The sequence below is a fragment of the Rhipicephalus microplus genome, chromosome 3 (genome assembly GCF_043290135.1).
Source record: "Rhipicephalus microplus isolate Deutch F79 chromosome 3, USDA_Rmic, whole genome shotgun sequence".
NCBI lineage: Eukaryota > Metazoa > Arthropoda > Arachnida > Ixodida > Ixodidae > Rhipicephalus > Rhipicephalus microplus.
In genome coordinates, this window is record NC_134702.1 from 127,769,249 (window position 1) to 127,788,083 (window position 18,835).

General features: G+C 43.0%; 1 long non-coding RNA gene across 1 annotated transcript; it reads left to right on the forward strand.

The window, feature by feature from the left end:
- Positions 1 to 3,773: 3,773 nt before the first annotated feature.
- Positions 3,774 to 16,933, forward strand: LOC142803343 (uncharacterized). Its single transcript, XR_012894067.1, has 3 exons — positions 3,774 to 3,895; positions 9,579 to 9,863; positions 16,820 to 16,933. It is a non-coding gene; the product is annotated as an uncharacterized LOC142803343 (long non-coding RNA).
- The last annotated feature ends 1,902 nt before the right edge of the window (positions 16,934 to 18,835 follow it).

Genomic DNA, 18,835 nt, shown 5'->3' on the forward strand with positions numbered 1-18,835 from the left:
CAAAGCACCGGGTGGCTCAGTGGTGATAGCCTCTATGCCACGCAGCATGCTACGGTTTGATTCCGGCTCCAGTGATTTTCAATGTTTGCTTCCGTTTGGGTATATCAATTATCGACAATGATGACATAATCTTCTGCACCCTATCGCTTTATGATTTCGAAATTTGAGTTGATACACAAAATGAATCATCCGTAACCCTTGCCATGGGTATGCGTTGCACGCATAGCGTTCGTAATACACTGAAATGGTCCTGCGTCAGCTTGTATACACGGGAGCTTCACGACAAGGGTTCACGTAAATTTGGTGCTGCGCAGTGATGATAACCACGCAGTTTCAAGTGATCTAACTGTAATATTGTGCGGTGCACCCGCCACACGCAGAACTTAGGGCACGGCGCTGAAGTGCCGTCCATCGCGAGGTACGCAGCAGCCGGTAGCCAAGCAGGAACTCCCTTTACGTACACAAGCACGCTGTTATATACATATCTACAACGCCCTGTAGGGCCCAGCCAACCGGTTCCAAAACTGGAACTAAAACCATGACACCACATCATCCCCCCTTGAAATGAAGATGATGTGGATTCCTCCACACAACAGATTCGCAATAATACAATGCACAGAATACACAAAAGAGTAAGAAAACGTACAATACAGCAGCGTGAAGAATTACAGAGCAAACACACAAAAACGCAAAAGTAATGCAAACTTGAGAAGGAACAGCAAGCATACACTGCATGCAGCACAATATAAGATACGAATGTACGGCAGGCACATTATCAACCCAAGCACTTCTCACGAAATCAAGGCACAGTGCAAAATATACGGCCCACCATCCACTCCCCCGAGATAGGATGTGCGCATAGTTGCTGTCCTGTTTGTTTCTACGGCGCCGACGCCTGTACCGCTGCCATTGCCACAGCAGGCGGCTGGACTGTCGTCGCCCACAGCAGTCCGGTGTAGCGGGAGAATAGTCTTCCGAAAATTCTAGCCACAGGGGCCTGTGTTCCTTTTGTGCAATAGATGCACTGCGTCAGTGAGACCAAATTGTCTTCCAAGCTCCTGTGTTTTCGAAATCCATTCTGCAGTTCCCCCAGCACCCCCTCATTCTCTATTCATGCCTGCAGTCTTTCCTTTATAATCTGCGTTGTTAGCCTGTAGACCACTTATGTCACTGTTATAGGACGGTAGTTGTTTTTGTCAGCTTTGTCCCCCTTTTCTTTATAGATCATGCTCATCCTCCTAAGTTTCTATCCATCAGGAACTTCAGCATCGAATACTGTTTTTCTCACGGCCTCTCTCAAAGTCTGTTTAGACTTCTGACCCAATGGCTTTATCATCGTAATTGGAATGCCATCTGGGCCTATTGATGTACTACTAAGAACCCTCTTCTCAGCCCTTTCCCACTCTCGTTGTGAAAATAGAGCCATGGCGCCACTTGATCCATCCTGCCTATTGTGGTGCATAAGGCACTTTGTTGAAATTTTTCTGTCACCCTTGCTATTATATATTCAATAGCCAGCCAAAAAAACGGTGCCACCTGGTGGTCCCTAACCACCAGAGTTGCTTTTAAAAATGTGCTTTGTTCTTAAGACCAAGAATTACCACAGAAGACCCAAAAACCTTTACCTCTTAGCCTGCATTCTATTAGGATTCGAAGGAAAACAAAGAATGATAACACGCCAATGAACAATCTGAGACTCGCCGCATATGATACCCAAAACGTTGTTGGAAAGATAGTCAGACGTTGAAATGAGAGAAAAACTGTGTGAATGAAATTTGAAAGGATATTTTCAATTTTTCAGATAAATATTGATATTTGAAATTATGTCGAAACGGCGATTTCGTTCCCGACATCGTTCACCCTAATCCGATAAGATAGTTTGATAGAGTCACTCTCAGAATGCTTTTCTTACATGACAGCCTTCGGATTCAGCCTTTTGTCTACCATCTTGATCTTACTTTTCCATTCAGGAAACCGCACTGGATCCATTAGCGCGGGTAACAAGACACCTTTTCCTTGTTCGACCGATAACTTCCTTGACACAGCTGCACAATACACGTCCTTTCTTTGTATTGCCGCTTAGCTTTTAACATCTCAGGGTGTTGCAGTGTACATATGACGCCGTCGAACTTCACAGTAAATCAGATGGTAGCTGTAACACACTGCTTTTAAACGAGGCGAGGTTCCGGCAGCAACAGGACAAGTTGAATTTCGCGCGTTCGTGCACCCTGTCGATACGCAGCCTCACTTGTGGCATCTGAGTGGAATCATCGCATGCGGGGCCACCCTCTTTTCTACGGAATGCGCACTCTCAGTACACTAGACAGTACATTTCTAGACACTGTACCCATAGAACCACTAAGAAACTACTTAAGAAGGTTACCCACTAGAGCGTTCGCTGCACCTGATGCAGCTTCTTTTCTTTCTGATGTTTTTGGCACGGGGCGCCACTGCTGATGCGAAGAAAAAGAAAGTGCCCTTGGCACGTGAACAGGGCCGTCCGAAGCGGCGTACCTAGAAACACTGCTTCGTTTAGGATTCAAGGAAGCAACTGAATTTACTGCGCGTAGGTTCACTGGCTCTGTTTCTGGAAGGCACCAGTCCCCTTTGCCGGAATATGGTAATGTCATCGGTTTTGTTTTTCACTAGCCTATCCTCGCGTTTACGGATAGCTAATATGCTACGCGAAACGCCAGACTAGAACGCTTCAATGTAATCCTGATACTCTTCCAAGCTTTTTGCAAATGTAAGGTCTGGGACATGAATTGTAATTTTTTTCGCACATCAAAGGGCAAATGAAAGTGTAGAACTATTAAAGCATCTCATCGCAGGTTTAGAGAACAGAGGTAATATGCCTCCGCTTAAGTAGCGTATGCAACACCAGCACTATTACAAATGTATTTGTTAAGATATAGCGTTCCAAAACCGCTATATGATTATGAGAGACGCCGTAGTGAACTGCCCCGGTACTTTCTACCATCTCTGGTGTTTTCCTGTCCAGCTAAATCTAAGCACACGCACTTCAAGGATTTTCGCCTCTTTTGAAAATGCAGCCGCTCTGGCAGGGATTTGATCCCGCAACCTGGGGATCAGCAGCCGGGTTTCTTAGTCACTAAACTACCATAGCAGGTACAACACCAGCACTGGTGTCGGTAACTTCTTCTTCATTGTTGTTTTATGCGATGTGATTTCCATCAACTTCTTCAACACAAATTAGCCCAACATCCAACTCTTTTTAATTATGCCTGTCTTGGACGTGTTTTGGCATGTTTCGTCAAGTAGGTATAAACTAGGAGCAGCCCGACGAAGCTAGTAGCCGGTTTTTCGGCGACTATTCAATAGTAGCTTTTTTTGTTGGAAGCTATTGCCTCAAGTGTGAGTTGAGATTTCAAGCGATATCATAAGTGTTTGCGTATTAAACTAACTAGCGCCAAGCAGTAAAAAAACATAGGCTCTGTGCGTCTGAAATCGGCTAAGAATTATTCTGTGTCGTCTAGAGTGCAACATAACTCTGCGATGTTCAGAAATTCACGAATGGTTTATTTATTGAGTGAAATGAGTAATACGTCTAGCTAAGATTTCAGTACAACATTTCTTGTACTCCTTCAGTCACCACGGAGTATCGAAATTTTCTGATAAATCAAAACTGTCAGTATCGCTAAAATACTTCTCATAGCTTCGGAACCAGTTGATGATATTTATCTTGACGACCCGTGTGTGAAGGATTCTCTCTTCATGCTTTGCTTCACAGTGCGGCAGTGAGGAGGGCCAGAAGCGTCGTTGGACCATTATTTTCCTAACCGGCCTGATCGTTCTGCTGTTAGGACTGCTGAGCTGCGCACGTTTATTCGCATACCTCATCACCGAGCAGTCGGCAGTCACGGATGACATCACGGTGAGAACACTGACGACATAAGGTCCAGATCATAATTTAACAGAGAGAATGGTACTTACTTGTAGCAACATTAGCTACGATCGACAGCCACTTTACATTTAGATTCGCGTACAGTTTTGAATTCTGTGGCATTCCTTCTCGTCGTTACCCTCGGTTTCGCACAAACTAAGGCACAAGCTGGCACACATGTCAGGAGCGACATCAGAATTGTCTTGGCTCGAACGAAGGGAAATGAGCATATGATGGTTTCTACTAAAATCAACAATAACGGCAAAAACAAGTGTAACGGGACTAACGTCCTGACACGTGGACGGTTTTTTTTAAATCAAAAGAAATACACTTCTCTGAACACTTACTAAACTGGCACCCCTTCCTCAAATGTGCTGCGTCTTTTAAAGGGAGCACTGTTTGAATTTCTTCTCTCACCAGAAAATCAAAAGTAATTGGCCCTCTCTGAAGGAAGGTTGGCAAAAAGGCAACAGCAAGAGGTGCTTTTTCCGCAAGGACTTGGCAACGCCATCCGAGAAACTTGAGCAATGAAGGTGGAAATTCAAGAAAGGTTGTTTAGTTAATTTAATAATTGAAGTTGAACATCCCCAAACCACCATATGATTATAATAGACGCCGTAAGAAAAGGTTCCGGAAATTTCGACCACCTGAGGTACTTCAACTTTCACCAAAATCTGAGCGCACGGGACGCCGCAGGGCAATCGCGATTTCAATCCACGACCTTCGGATTAGCAGTCGATTGTCACAACCACTAGACCACCACGGCAAGCAAGGTGGTTTAGTTCAGGCAACGTACTGTTACAAAGGGCTTTAAGCTGTCCTAAATGGTAGCAACCATCACCATATCTTGTTCACAAAGTACGTAGGCTCTATTTAAGAGCAGAACCACCCCATCCGTCACACATTTAGGTCCATGTAGTTTGTTATTTTTCATAGCATTATTACGCTGACAGCCCAAAAGGAACGGGCCACCTTTCGTAGGTTACGTCTTCTGCCCCTGTAATTCCTAATCTCCAAAGTATGTTTAATTCAGGGAATATTATTTGTGTCGAGGAAAATACCTAAAATACAAACGTTTTCACCGATTGCCAATCGAGCATATCATTCGTTGCTTTAGAACTATTGATAAAAATAAAGATTGAGGGTTCTGTCATAGAAATTGGTGTACCTCGAAAGTGGCTCGTGCCATCGCACATGTATAGTTCAACGTTTATTCAGTAAGGAGACACGAGACCTGCGCAATGTATATTCGTGTTAGGTTGATACAACATAGAACACCATTTGGCAGTTAACGGCAGAAGGATGTCTTTGCCGCTTAGCATGCTTCTACGGCTGTCTGGCGGAGGCCGACTTTGTCGATGCAGGTATCCTGTGTGATGTCACGTCACTGTACGTTAAAGAACGCCAGATAATAAAAAATTCCGGAGCCTTCCACGACTGAGATACTCATAATCACGTCATCCTTCTGAGACGTAATAGTCTACAGAGTTGTTTTTACAGCGAGAGCTGTTATGAGATCACAACTCGGGTCACGCACAGTTGCCCGCCGCCGCCACGTTGTCCGTAACCACATCGCGCGAAATTAGAACAAAAAAAAAAACTAGCACTAACAACACAGAAGGCTCGAAATCCGGGTCCGCTGGGTGTCAGCCCAGTGTTCTACCACTGAGCTACGCTGTTGCTTGTGACTTGTTGGCAAACTTGCCTTAGGCAGGATTGATGTCAGGAAAGCAATCGCGTTATTCCACTTATAAAGCGTTTTGAAACAGCAAAAGAACTACCATTTGTCACATAATGCGAATAGCCTAACGAGTGGGTCGACTGATACTCTAACACGTTACGGGAACTTGTTCTTGTTCCCCTAATAACTGTGGCGCACATCCACTTCAGTCTTAATTCCTCAACGTTGTCAGCCACTGCATGAATAATTGGCACGAAATTCCTTCCAAGTGTTTAGCGGATACCACGCTTCTCAGAAGAATGACGAAAATTATAGCAGTGAATGCCGGCCTACTACACAAAAGTTTATTAATAATGCCCCATTGCAGTAGTTACCCAGTGAGTCTTTTGAACATGCTCTAAAAGGCCGCTCTTCTAGCTTCCGCTGCGACAGTGCTGCGCGTTCTTCACAGGCCTGGCGTTTTTTATTGACCACACTGAGCCAGCAAAAGCTGCAAGTTGCTTTTTATGCTAAAATATGACCTTATAAAGAGGTGTAAGGCTGTAGTTGATTGGCAGGTTGCCACATGTGCAGTTATGAGTATACCCCGTTGTATGAATGAACGTAGATTCCAAAAGTGCTCTACTGGGTTAAATATTTTTATTGTCATTTAGAACCTTGCTATTCCAATCGCTTCAATTGCTGTGAATAGCGTCTCTCATAATCATATGGTGGTTTTCGGACGTTAAACTCCACATATCAATCAATTGCTGTGGATAACGGCGTGCTAGGCGCTTTTGATGTTTTCAAGGTATTTCTCAAATTTTTTGATGCTGCTTCATTTGATGATCTTGCTAGTTTCACTGATATAACCTTGTAGCACTGTGAGCATTGTATGTCATAAACAAAACTAGAGTATATGTTGCGCTGAATGATATTTTGCGATAACTAGGTGTTTACTCAACTTGTTTGAGGCCATCTGCGCAACGCCTAGGTCATGCTTTGAAATGATGAGCTGCGTCACCCAAAGAACAGATAGGCCGCCAGTGCGCATTTGAAATGACTTGACCTGGGATGGTTAGGAATTGAGAGAACAATCTTCAACACGACAACACGCTTGATGAAGTTCTTCGGCTGCTCGTTCAGCAATTGTCAGTGACATTTTGTCTCAAGTTTCTTTCCCTCGCCTTGTCGTCAATCGAGCAAATATATGTTACCCACGACACAACACAATGAACCTACCGATCGCTTTGTGGCAGCCTAGGCAGTACAATTCAAACTTGAAGCAACCTGTTGTGTATGCGTCACTTTTCCTATGCACAGCAAACAAACGACAAGCAAACGACAAGCACCGGTTCACCTCAATTTGACGTGTAGAAAAATTGGTACACATACTCTGCGGTAAAATTTAACTCTTCCTATTCAGTTGAGAGGGCACACTAGCTATGGGCAAATATTCTTCTTTATGTTACAGAAGCAGTCGTGCATGTAGCGGACGAATATGTAGGGTGCTGGAGCGACTTACAAAGGGCACTTCTGTTGAATTACTTCCATGATCGAATTGGCTATAGTAACGAAGGTGCAACTTTCATAGCAGTTCTGTGAATCTGCTTATAAGGCTGCTCACGATAGGCGAACGACATGTTGCTTGAGAAAACTTCCAACAACTTATACATGTCCTGTGACTGCAAAAGCGGGCACTAAACAAGTATTTTGTCCGCCAGCGGTTCCTCCTTGTAGAAACCTGCAGTCAAGTCAACAGGAACAGAAATAAACAGCGGTTACGCCGAAGGCCACATTTACGTCATTTGTATCTGGGCAAAGGTCAAGCACATTATAAGCGTAAGCGTTGAACTGGCAACGTGTGTGGCAGTTTTCCTGGTGATCAGATCCGACAACTTGATCAGTTTACCCAAACGTTGGTGCATTGACGTTCTTTTAAAGTCGATCATAGACCCTAGTGGAACGCCAGGGTTGTGTACCTTTGGTAAACCATAAATGGGAGGCTCAGACCAATTTGTTAATAGCAGGCGACAATAAAAGTTCTTTAGCTTCAGGCTGTCAAACCTAAATGTCTTCGAGAGCAATTTACGATGCTTCGCTTGAAGGCACATCATGGCACTACTCTGTAAATTGTAATATAAATTCCCCATGGGAAAGTAAATCAACAATCTTATTATCACACTTTTCAACGGCATTTCGCTTGTCTGCAGAAAGTATGGCGTTGGGGGCGTTGTTCTAGAGGGTCTCAAAGGCGTATTTCTCAGCCTGGTGAATACCTAGTTGGGGGGCTATGTATTCGCCACTTCGAAAAAAACGCCGATGGTGAAGAGACGAGCGCCGTCTCGTAATTCGAGAGCAATGTGTCCGAAGGCTTCGTTCTCTGTCTAGACGTCTCTCGTTGGTTTCTTTTACACGCTATAGAATTGAAGCCTAACCATGCATGAAACCGTAACTTCAGATACAGTGGGTAGATGCGAAGACAACTTCAGAACAACGGCTTGAGCGTGCGTAGGGTCATGTCATCCAAGCGCACCCACTTTGCTTTTCTGCAACTGTCTGAGGTTGTATTCCCACAGAGTCAACATGACAATTATGCACGTAGAAAAAGCCCTCAACAATCATGTGTTCCAGCTTCCGAATTCTAGGTTCTGTTCGCTTTACTCGACCTTTGTTGATGCTAATTTCTTCTAAGTTTCTTGAATTAACTGTCCGCCTCACGCTGACGCTAGCTGTTTCTTCAAGCTTTTTAACTTTTGGCACAAGAACTTCTACCTCATGTACCCGGTTGTAGGAGAAGTGCCACTCTAAGGCAAGTATTTTTGATGTAGGCACATGAACTTGCGAGTCGTCATTACAATGCCTTGCCTGTAGTTGTGTACAGTATGAAGTCAAGAGTTCCAAACAAATTTGTGTGGTTCGGGAACATGAAGAACATGGAAACCATTAGCTCAGTTGACCATGTCTTCTTACGCCAGATCGAATCCTACAGAAGTTAGAGCGTAGCTTAGAAGTTAGCGCTTTACCTGTTTTAACAATCTAACTCACTAATACCACAAGAATTTGTTCGCGTATGTGGCTGAATTATTTTTTCATCTTTTTACTGAAGAAGAAATGAATCACACGAACTGGTCCGCTTTTAACATGACCGCATTAAATGCTTTTATTGAACACATAGGCCAAATAGTGTGTTAATTAACAATTCCTTAAGCCACTTTCAAGGTTGCTAAGTGTCTTCAAGCCTTGCATCTCAGTACCAAGTTTCTGTAATCACGTTCTCGTCTCTCATTAGTTTTCCTTCGACTAATTAAAAATACACAACTTTGACACAAGGATAACTATATGTATCCTCGTATGCCGTATACTGTTTCACCTATTGAACGAGTTTACTGTGTTTTTCTCAGTGTTTCTGAGCGATTTCAGAAAACCTGAATATTAAGTACGTTCCTACTTGACTTCGCAGTACCTGAAACGAGATGCGTTTAATACAGGTAAAAAAATGCCGATAGTGCCCAAAGATCGACGTCGCTGTAATGAGACAGACGCTATATACAGTAAAATGGCAGTGTGGTCTTATATTTTGTTTGCTTTTGCGGAAGGTAGAGCTAACATTTTTTGCCACGTAGTTTAACCTTACAGCACAAGTTCACCTATTGTGTTAACGAACATACTGGTAGTACTGAATATGGCTATAATTAAAAACGATGAGCCGACTGAAAATATTGTCTTGTAAGAGAACAAATATGCAAACCTAACATATACCTAGAAATAAGTTTATAATCTTTTGACAGCAAAAGCAAATAACAAATGGCCAACTTCTCAAAGTTTAAGTGCTTCTTCGACCACACAAATCGGACGCATCGTTTGATTTTCGCGGATATATAGGAGAATAGGTGCGTTTGCTTTCGCATGACAGTGTTTTGTTCACACGCTTTTCAATGGTGTTGTGCACAGCAGAATCTCAATACAATGATCACTTTGACATAAACTACCTTGTTTTTTCTCCTACCACAGGTGGACACATTATCTGCCCTATATGTTCCCAAAACTTCGGCGCCCAGGGTGACGCAGCCAACGGCAGCGTCTTCACCGCTTCCTAAAAATATCTCAACGACTACGCCACCTGAAGAGAGACATCTCGTTCCACCATCACACCTACAGGGAGATGAATGTGTCGGGCCTCTTTGCCGCAACTTGGCTAATAACCTACGGACCCAGCTCGACTCTTCCGCTGACCCGTGCTATGACTTCTACAAATATGTCTGCGGGAAATACCGAAGATATAGCACCTTCAGGGATGTACGTTGGGAAAGAAGTTTTTTGCCTATCTTATAATATTAGATAGTGCGCCGAAAAACACCAGAAAAGGACGCAGTGAATAAGCGTGTCCAACGTTATGAGACGTAGTGTACTGTGGGACAATGCAGCGGGGTCAAATGGCTCAGCCAATTTTCATGTAGAGGGCGTTTTGTGTTTCGATACCACTAAGCAATAACTCATTGATCATACAGTGGCACTCAAGCCACCTAATCCAGGCAGAGTTTTTATACTGTTAACCGCAATCATTATATTGCATATGCTGAATATTTTCCTTATATTATTTTAAGACCATTGATTTGCACGGGATAATTTTGTTCAATTATAGAGCAACAATCACTTAATAACTATCTGCACTATACAAATATATGCAGCTAGACTTCCTGTCTAGAGGTTTCTTCTTTGTTTGATTACGCTGAAATAATAGTTTTCGTGAAGGGCTTTAGTAGGCAGATACTGCGGTGAAACAATCCTCGGAAAGTAATAAACACATCTGTAACCAAATCGACGAGAACAGGCATGTCAATCGAGCTAAAGCTCGACGAAGGTGTAAGTGGATTTTGTTGACGAAAACTGCTTGTGTGGAAGCAAGAGTTCGTACTGATGATTTTTTGTCTATACGTTTATTATATGATAAGAATGAAAGTGGCATACGAGTTATTCATAGTGTTTATTGTTAGCATATTTAGTAAGCCAGTTTGTTCACTTTAAACAGATTACGTGGAAGGTAGTCATTATGGGTTTATTAAGAAAAATACACCTTAGACAGAAAGATTACATTTGCATTGGTGTTAAATATTACTTAGCTGTCATTAACATCACAAAAATATTTCGTGTAAACAGACAGAATATGTCTTCTGCCATGGATCTTCTTGTCGTCCAGTAGCTGATTTGCTTTTGTACCAGCAAACATCCTAGTATTAGCCTTTCATTTATACCTCTTCCTTCCTCGGTGGCGTTGGCTCTTTTTTTGGTGGTCATTTTATCCCCTCATTATTTGTTAAGCTGGGAAAATGCTGACGGACTGATTTCAGAGGTCACGTTACAATATAACAAGCAAAATCTTAGAGAAGCATTATGAGGGTTGTAAAACTCTTCATGTGATAAATCTGAATAAAAAAATTGGCTCATTTTAAACAAGTAATTGAGACATTTAGGAGTTGTCCTTACTGTATAAGGTTTTTAAAATTAACGATCTCGTAATCAGTTGAGAGGCCCACGTAATGAATGATACGAGGTAATTGAACCGATGTGTTTATTAGTGCAAGTTGAAAGTGTGCAAAGAGTCATACAACATATGCAGTTATCCATTGGAAACATGGCTGTGATATAGATGGACACACATGTAACTTTTTAAAGTCCTCGATATCACTAAGCAATCATCAAGTCCAATGAATATTTTGGTGAACCACAGGAAACGTCTTCGTCAGGTGGTTGGGGCGCATGAAAAGAAAGCGGCGAGCATGACCGATGAGGAACCAAGTTTTCTTGTCCGCCACACGTCCCCAATACTCCGGCTTTAGTAAGGATGCAAACAGTTGCCTTTGCCAATGTAAACATCCAGGTGAGCCACTTATAACGTGAGCAGGTGGCTTCAGTGAACGCGAACAAGCAGTGATACGTTCTGACAATACGTCCTCAAAAAGCGCCAGAAATTAGATGATCGTTAAGATGCGCCAATAAAAGTTTCACGCGATAGTGATCTACTACCCCTAGTGCGTACTCTACCACTAGGTGTATACATTTTATTGTATGAAAGTACGAGTTTAGATTGAGTGTTCCTATTATGCATTCAATAAAGTTGCAAGTGGATTGCGTGAGCAAAGCTTTCGCATGCGGCTGCATTCTGTATAATGGGTAGCATGCTTTAAACCAACCAAGAGCACAAAATGTTTTCGAACTTTATAGGCCCGTGCTACGTGGTCTATGGAAATACGCGCAGTAGCATATGTCTCTCTTGAAATCGGTTTTTACTTTAAACCATGAAGTCGTTGTGATAATCGCTTGTTCTGACGCCCGATGGCAACGCCCGCTTGTACCACGGAGAATTAGTAACAGCTGCGCGGCTCTGCGCGCCAGTGCACCCAGCGTAGTGGCGGATGGAAGAGTGGTGCGCCACAGAACAGGAAGAGAGACCACTCAGTGATCCCCGCTTGCTTCAGCGGAGACAGCGTATTGCGTAGCTGCGCCAACTGTTGAACAAAGTTGAAGAAGCTGCAAAAATTGAAGAACTCAGACTTTTTGGACCGTGTCCTCCACCTTTTTATATACTTTCTTTCGCTCCCTCCTTTTGGGCGAGTGCTCCCTGGTCGTTGTCTTTCTACTATTGTTGGCATTAGCCGTGTCGCCAGATTAGGCACGAGAAATTAGCTACTTTCATGATTTACGGGTGCCTTCAACTCGTGCTTTGTTCAGGAGAATAAATTATCTAGCGACTGTCTCGCTTAGTAACTGGATGTGACACCTCCCCGCGCATGCGCAGATGGCGTCTCCGCTCATTAGCTGGGTCCGCTGTGACGCTCACCTAAATACCTCAACAAATTAAATATTTCGTGTTATATTGTGAAGCTTGCATACAGGACGCATGTGTTTACTGCTACATGAAAGTTATCACTACATTTCCAAGCGGAATACGTTACTTTGTCCGATTTTCCTCGCACACAACGGGTGGTACGGTAGAATACCTGCTTGCGACAAAAACAAGAAGACAGACAAGATGTTCAGCCTCCGCTACTTTACGAAAAATTGTGAATGCCGCTCAGACAGGGCTCGAACGAATATTGTTTGGTTTACCTTGACGACAAGGTGGTAGTTAAAGACACGTTAAACACGTCCAACGCCTGTAAGTAGTTCTTAAGGTAATTAGAACAGCGGGACTTTCTTTCAAACCTGAGAAGGCACAATTTAAAATGCGGAACACTGAAACTTTTTCCCCACGTTATAAGCCATGCCATGATTGACCCAGTCCTGGTGAAAACCAGCGCCATTGTGAAATTACTCATGTCCACAAATAAGCACCACCCACACAGATTTCATGGGCTGTGGGCGTACTACAGGTGCTTTGTCAAAAACCTATCGAAGGTCACTGAACCACCTAACTAGACTGCAATAGACGATGTCCCATTTGTTTGGAGTCAAGATTAGCGCATGTTTTTGACACCCTCAAAAATTAACTAGAGGCTCCGTACTGAGTCATTCACAAAAACGCCGACATGGAGGTACAGAAAGATGCCAGCAACGTCGGGCTGGGCCCCGTTTTGTTTAAATGGCACATTGACACAGTGTGCGTGAATTCGTATGCGACCAGAACGTTATCCAAATCACAGGAAAACAACTCTGTAACAAAAAAGAATGCGTAGTTATTGCCTAAACGATAGCAAAGTTGTCCCACCACGGTGGTCTAGTGGCTAAGGTACTCGGCTGCTGACCCGCAGGTTGCGAGACCGAATCCCGGCTGCCGCGGCTGCATTTCCGACGGAGAAAGAAATGCTGTAGTCCCGTGTACTCAGATTTGGGCGCACGTTATAGAACCCCAGGTGGTGGAAATTACCCGAGCCCTTCACCACTGCGCCTCTCATAATCATATGGTGGTTTTGGGACGTTAAACTCCACATATCAATAAATTAATTCATAGCAAAGTTTTGGCCATATTTAATCTGACTGATTAGCGATCATCATTATCTTTAATAGCTCGTAAATCTAAAAGATCCCTCAGGTCCTCTAGCAATATAAAGCCATCGGATACAAATATTTGACGTCACATTGGTACATGTGATTGGGTGAAAACATACAGGCTGACTGTCTCTGAAGTGCACTAGTTGAAAACGCGAACACCTACCTTGAAGACAGGGGCACTTTCTGCTGTGAGAGCAAACCGCTTGTGTGAGAAACAGAGTAACGACTCTGAGCTCATCTCACTCATAGAATACCTGAAAATTCGCAATGTTTACCGCCATCCCGCGATATTTCGCGTGCCATCTAGCCTCTGTGTGTTTCCAAAGTGAAGTGCCTTATAAGAACTTCCATGATACGCAAGCTACGCTTCTACTTGTCTCGCGAAACACGCTTCTTACGTGCTTGTCACGACGAGTCATCGTATGGACACCTTAACTACACGCACTCGTTGCAACAAACTTGCCACTCCTACTACTAACCACGTATTGCCCAGGCCGCCACACTACGTTCGCACATGTCGCCAGCAACGTCGACATCTACGTTTAAGACCAGCAGAACTGCTACAACCAATAGGCTCACTGAACGCACCTTTTCATTAGATTAGCATAAAATTTCTGGGATCACTGCTCATGTCTTCTTCCGCTAATTAGTGGATTATGGTCGCTACCAATTACTGAACACACTTCTGTGATACAAAGGCCCCACAGCAGACGTCGTCCACTTTTTTTGTTAACGGCACCGTCCTTCATCATGACGTGCCGGCTGCCATTGCTTATTGCAGGACAGGATTCACCACACAGATTATGCAGAAATTCTTTAGACTAAGTGGCAAGTAAAATAGCAAAACAATCGCTTGCTTCCCGTGATTGAACGAGCAAGCGGAGTGACTCAACAAAATGATTGCCGAGATCATGTCAGTTCATGTGCTCATTGACCACTACAATTGGGATAATAGCCTTCCTTAAATCACTTCTGCGTAAAAATTGCCGGTTAAAGAAAATAATGGTTTCACCCCATTCCCTTAGTTCACGGCCTTGAGGTGACCGCGATGCTCAATACTGTACTCTTCCCGACTGACTACCAGAGTTTACACGGATGCTGTCATGTTCTCCTAAGGTGCCAAGGAGGCCCGTTAAGTCACTTTATGCCGTATTCAGTGACGGGAAGCTCCAGATAGAAGGCTCAGGCTCTAGACTTTCCCTCACTGAGACGATACTTTTAAGCCTCGTGATGAAGTTTCGGTGTGGACCCACAGCGCTGCCATTTATAAAGGCTACTGCGCCACTCCTTCACCACTCACTAGGTCGCGCGACATCTCTGTGATCCTACTCACGAAGTTCTCCCAGAAGCCACTTGGAAACGTCCCCCCCCCTCTCAAACTGAAGTCATTCAGGTTTCTAGACTGAAGCCAAAGTATTCGCGCTGCGACTCAATATTGCAGTGTTTGACTTTATTGGTGACATCACATGTTTTTTTGTTTCCTGCCTTATGTTTCATTCTTTCCTGCTTCTTTTTTTGTTATACTGCTTTATTCACAGTTGACTGCGTTATTTGCCATCACGACATTCATTTGGCTTGTGGTCCACATTCTTCTTGTGCCCTCATACACAGCATGGAGACAATGCTTCTTAGTAGAAGGGGTAATGACTCAAACATGTCATCATTTATGAACGATCTACTCTGGCTAATACAAATTTGGGGCAGGAAAAAAACGGTTTTGCTGCTTTAACGAAGGGTCGACATCAACTCCTGGCTGTCGGTGTTGCTTTGCATGTAATATTATATTATACAACGCGATGATACGCAGTGCTAGGGTGCCTAGATAGCAGAGTAGTTAAAACAATTCCCTTCAGATCGAGTGCACGTGAATCAGCTCATACAGCTTCAGGATGGTGATGTTCTTTTTATCTACGACACACGCTCAATCTCGACCACATCTGTGCTATCAAAACAAAAACTCAACGTGTACTCTTCATTCAAATGCACAACCGTACTCGTGACTGCACAGAAGTGAGCCTGCAGCACAACAATCTTTTATTGTCATCAAATGTGTTCACCAGCAGTGCGTTTTTCCCAGAAGCACATAAGAGCCTGTATCAACAATTGACAAACCGAACATGGTTTCGCGTCGGCGTTCATTTTGTTCAATACATTCGAAGCATCCTGCTTGGCATCCAACAAAAGAAGCGGTGGTCGAAAGTAATGCGACAGCGCTGTTATCCAATTGTGTTTTGCGCTGTTTTACGTTAGAGAAGCGCCCGTCGTGCTTGTGCGTCTTCAGACGGACCGTACGCGCAATACCTAACGCGTCCGCGACGAATTCGCATTAGGTTGGCTGTTCGAATGCACGAATAAAGGCCAGCTTCACTCATCAGGAAAGATGATACGGAAGATATATATACAGAAAATGATGTCTCTGAGGAAAGAAGCTGCATCACGTGTGCATCACGAAACGCGATCTCAGTTCTCTCCACTTCAATTCGTGAGAGCTAGCGTTTGTACTTTCTAATAGGAACTGACTAACGAGTAGGACACCTGGCATGCGGCGAACGGTCGAAGCAAAGAGCGCGTCTGTTACTAACGGCCCTCTTGAAGTCACTCTTAAAGCCTCTCTGTATAAAGAGAGGTGGTTATCAAAGAGACAACCTCGTACTCCGTAAGCATGGTATTGTTTTTTCACAGGTATGTGTTTTTTCAGTGCAAAGGGATCGTTTTGTTCCCACTTTTAAAACACCCGAGTAGAAACATTACGGTGGTGTTATAGTATACGGGTCAGTAAAGGCGTGTGACCTAACGCGGTCGATTATAGGACTTATCCTACCGGTGCCTTGTTCGTGACTGCATCTGCAATACTCGTTGTGTGAACTCTAACTTCCGAACAATTTGCATTGGACATTTTCACAGAATGCCTTAAAGATTCGACCACTTTTTGTTTGCATCCTTGTTCTAGCATGTCATGCCTGATACGCACGTACTTTCTAGATAAATTGTCATGAAGGGCCGCTAGTGCATTTCGACCTCCCTAGACGAAATGTTCGCCTCACACTTACCATCATGAATGTATTTCAGCCATGAGAAAGCTGCCTCTTCCGCAGCTATATTGCGAGCCCAAATGACAAGACTATTTGTTTTCATGCAATTGCAAGATTGTTTAGCCCACCAAACAGAAAGACACACTACGCACTTCTGAAAAGCAGCGGTTTTGATTCAAAATAGAATATTTTGCGCAGACGCGATGTCATGCCCTTTTGTGTTTTTTACAGGTTCAAGATGCCGTAAGGGTTGGGATACGTGCGAGCTTCAAATCACTGGCATTGGTACCATCGAATCAAACTGCCATTCAAAAAGCAGCAGCTATGTACCAAGCCTGCATCAATTTTGCCTCGTCATACGTACCAGAGGTAAGAGCAAATCTCAGCTTATCCTTGAAGGAGAGAACCTTTTTAGAAGTGCAGGCTGCAGAAATTTCTAGATACTACTGAGTTCTCAATACTGTTGCCTCCAATACCGTGTAATTTATGCGGACATCCCTACTGAAACGTTCCGTATGAAATCTTACGGAAAATATATGGACTCCGTAACATTTCCTTATGCTACATACGGAAAACATAAGGAGTTTTATGGAAATATACGGAAGTTGTATGGCATTTACGGAAAGCTTCTTATGGAGTATACGGAAGGATAAGGAAATTGTATGGCGTATACGGAAAGCTTTTTATGGAGTATACGGAAAGATAAGGAAACTTATGGAGCATACGGAGAGTTCATTATGGAAGATATGGAAGGATAAGGAAAGTGTATGGAGTGTACAGAAGCTTTCATAAGGAAAATGCAGAATGTAAGGTCTTACGGAAATATACAGATTTTGTAAGGTGCTTACGAAAATGTGCAATAGTGTATGAAAGGCATGTGGATTGTTGCAAAAATGTGGAAACTGTACAGTTGTTGTCACATTTTCAGCAAGAAATCCGAGCTCTATAAAGTTTTAAATGAATTCACAGTGACATATATAGTACAAAAGAATAACGCAGGCTAGTCTGTGTTGTCAGTCACCGCTGTTCGGCCTTTTCCAGAATGAATACAACTTCTGCAGATGACCAGGTGCTAAAGTCTGTCAAACGGAAAATGTCATTCACAAGGAATGACAATAACTGTCAATTTACTTGCATGCTGTCACACGAAAACAAATCAAGCAAAAAAGCATAACTTCAAGGGCTTGTTTTTTGGTAGAAACAATAATAATGAGAACTAAATTCAATGTGAAAGAACTTGTCAATATTAATGAAACTGTTCTCATTAACATTGGCAAAGAGAAATGTCATTTTAAAATACCGACCATGAGCTTAGCTCTCCTGAGCACCGACAAAAGAAATGAAAATCTATGAAAACTAATTGCATGTAGCCTAAAAATAATTTTTATTGATAGTATGTGCTCCTACACTATAAATACAGCTATACACAACTTGCCACAGCTTCACGACAGAAACTAGGTAGGGGCAGAGGGAGTGGTCAGAAAAATAATTAATTATGAGAGCACAACTGATATGTACGGACATATAATGGTGCTTATCATTGATGCTCGGATGGTCGTGTATAGAGCTGGGTTGTTTTGAGATTTTCAAAAGCATTCTTTCAGACCACCATGCAGATTACGCTTTAATTGTAGTGCTACATAAGACACAACTTATGGGCCAGCTTTAATGAATAAGAAGATTATAGGTTAAACAAATGCTTTAATATATATCATATCATGGCTGCATGGACGCATACAAGCTATGTAAAACGCAATAAAGTGAGGACGCATGAGCTTCTCTTGATGCTTCAGTTCTACATAGATGCTTCAACTGTGCTGCAAAGAAATATAACCAATATCTGTGTGTGCAACATTGTCCATTTTAAAATATCTATATGTATATATATAATTCCTACTGCGAGTTAAGCTACGTAGCACTCCATAACTCTTCCTTTTATTAAAGGCAATTTTTTAAACAATCAACGTTATTCATTTTCTGTCTCATGACTTCGTGCCCGCAATTCTTGGTTTGGCTCGATCACAATTGTGCAGCCCTTATTTTGGAGGAATCAAAAAACATCAACCAAAATATATTTTGGAACTGCTTCTCGGTGATATTGCCTTCCCTCAGCTGCCACAGCTTGAGATGAGTCATATAGCAAGTCTCGCGCATACCTAGGGCCTACCCTTGAAGAAACTGGTCCGGCTGTGAAATGCTCAGTTTTATCTCAAATAAATTTTTTGGTTTGAGTTATCTCACTTCTCG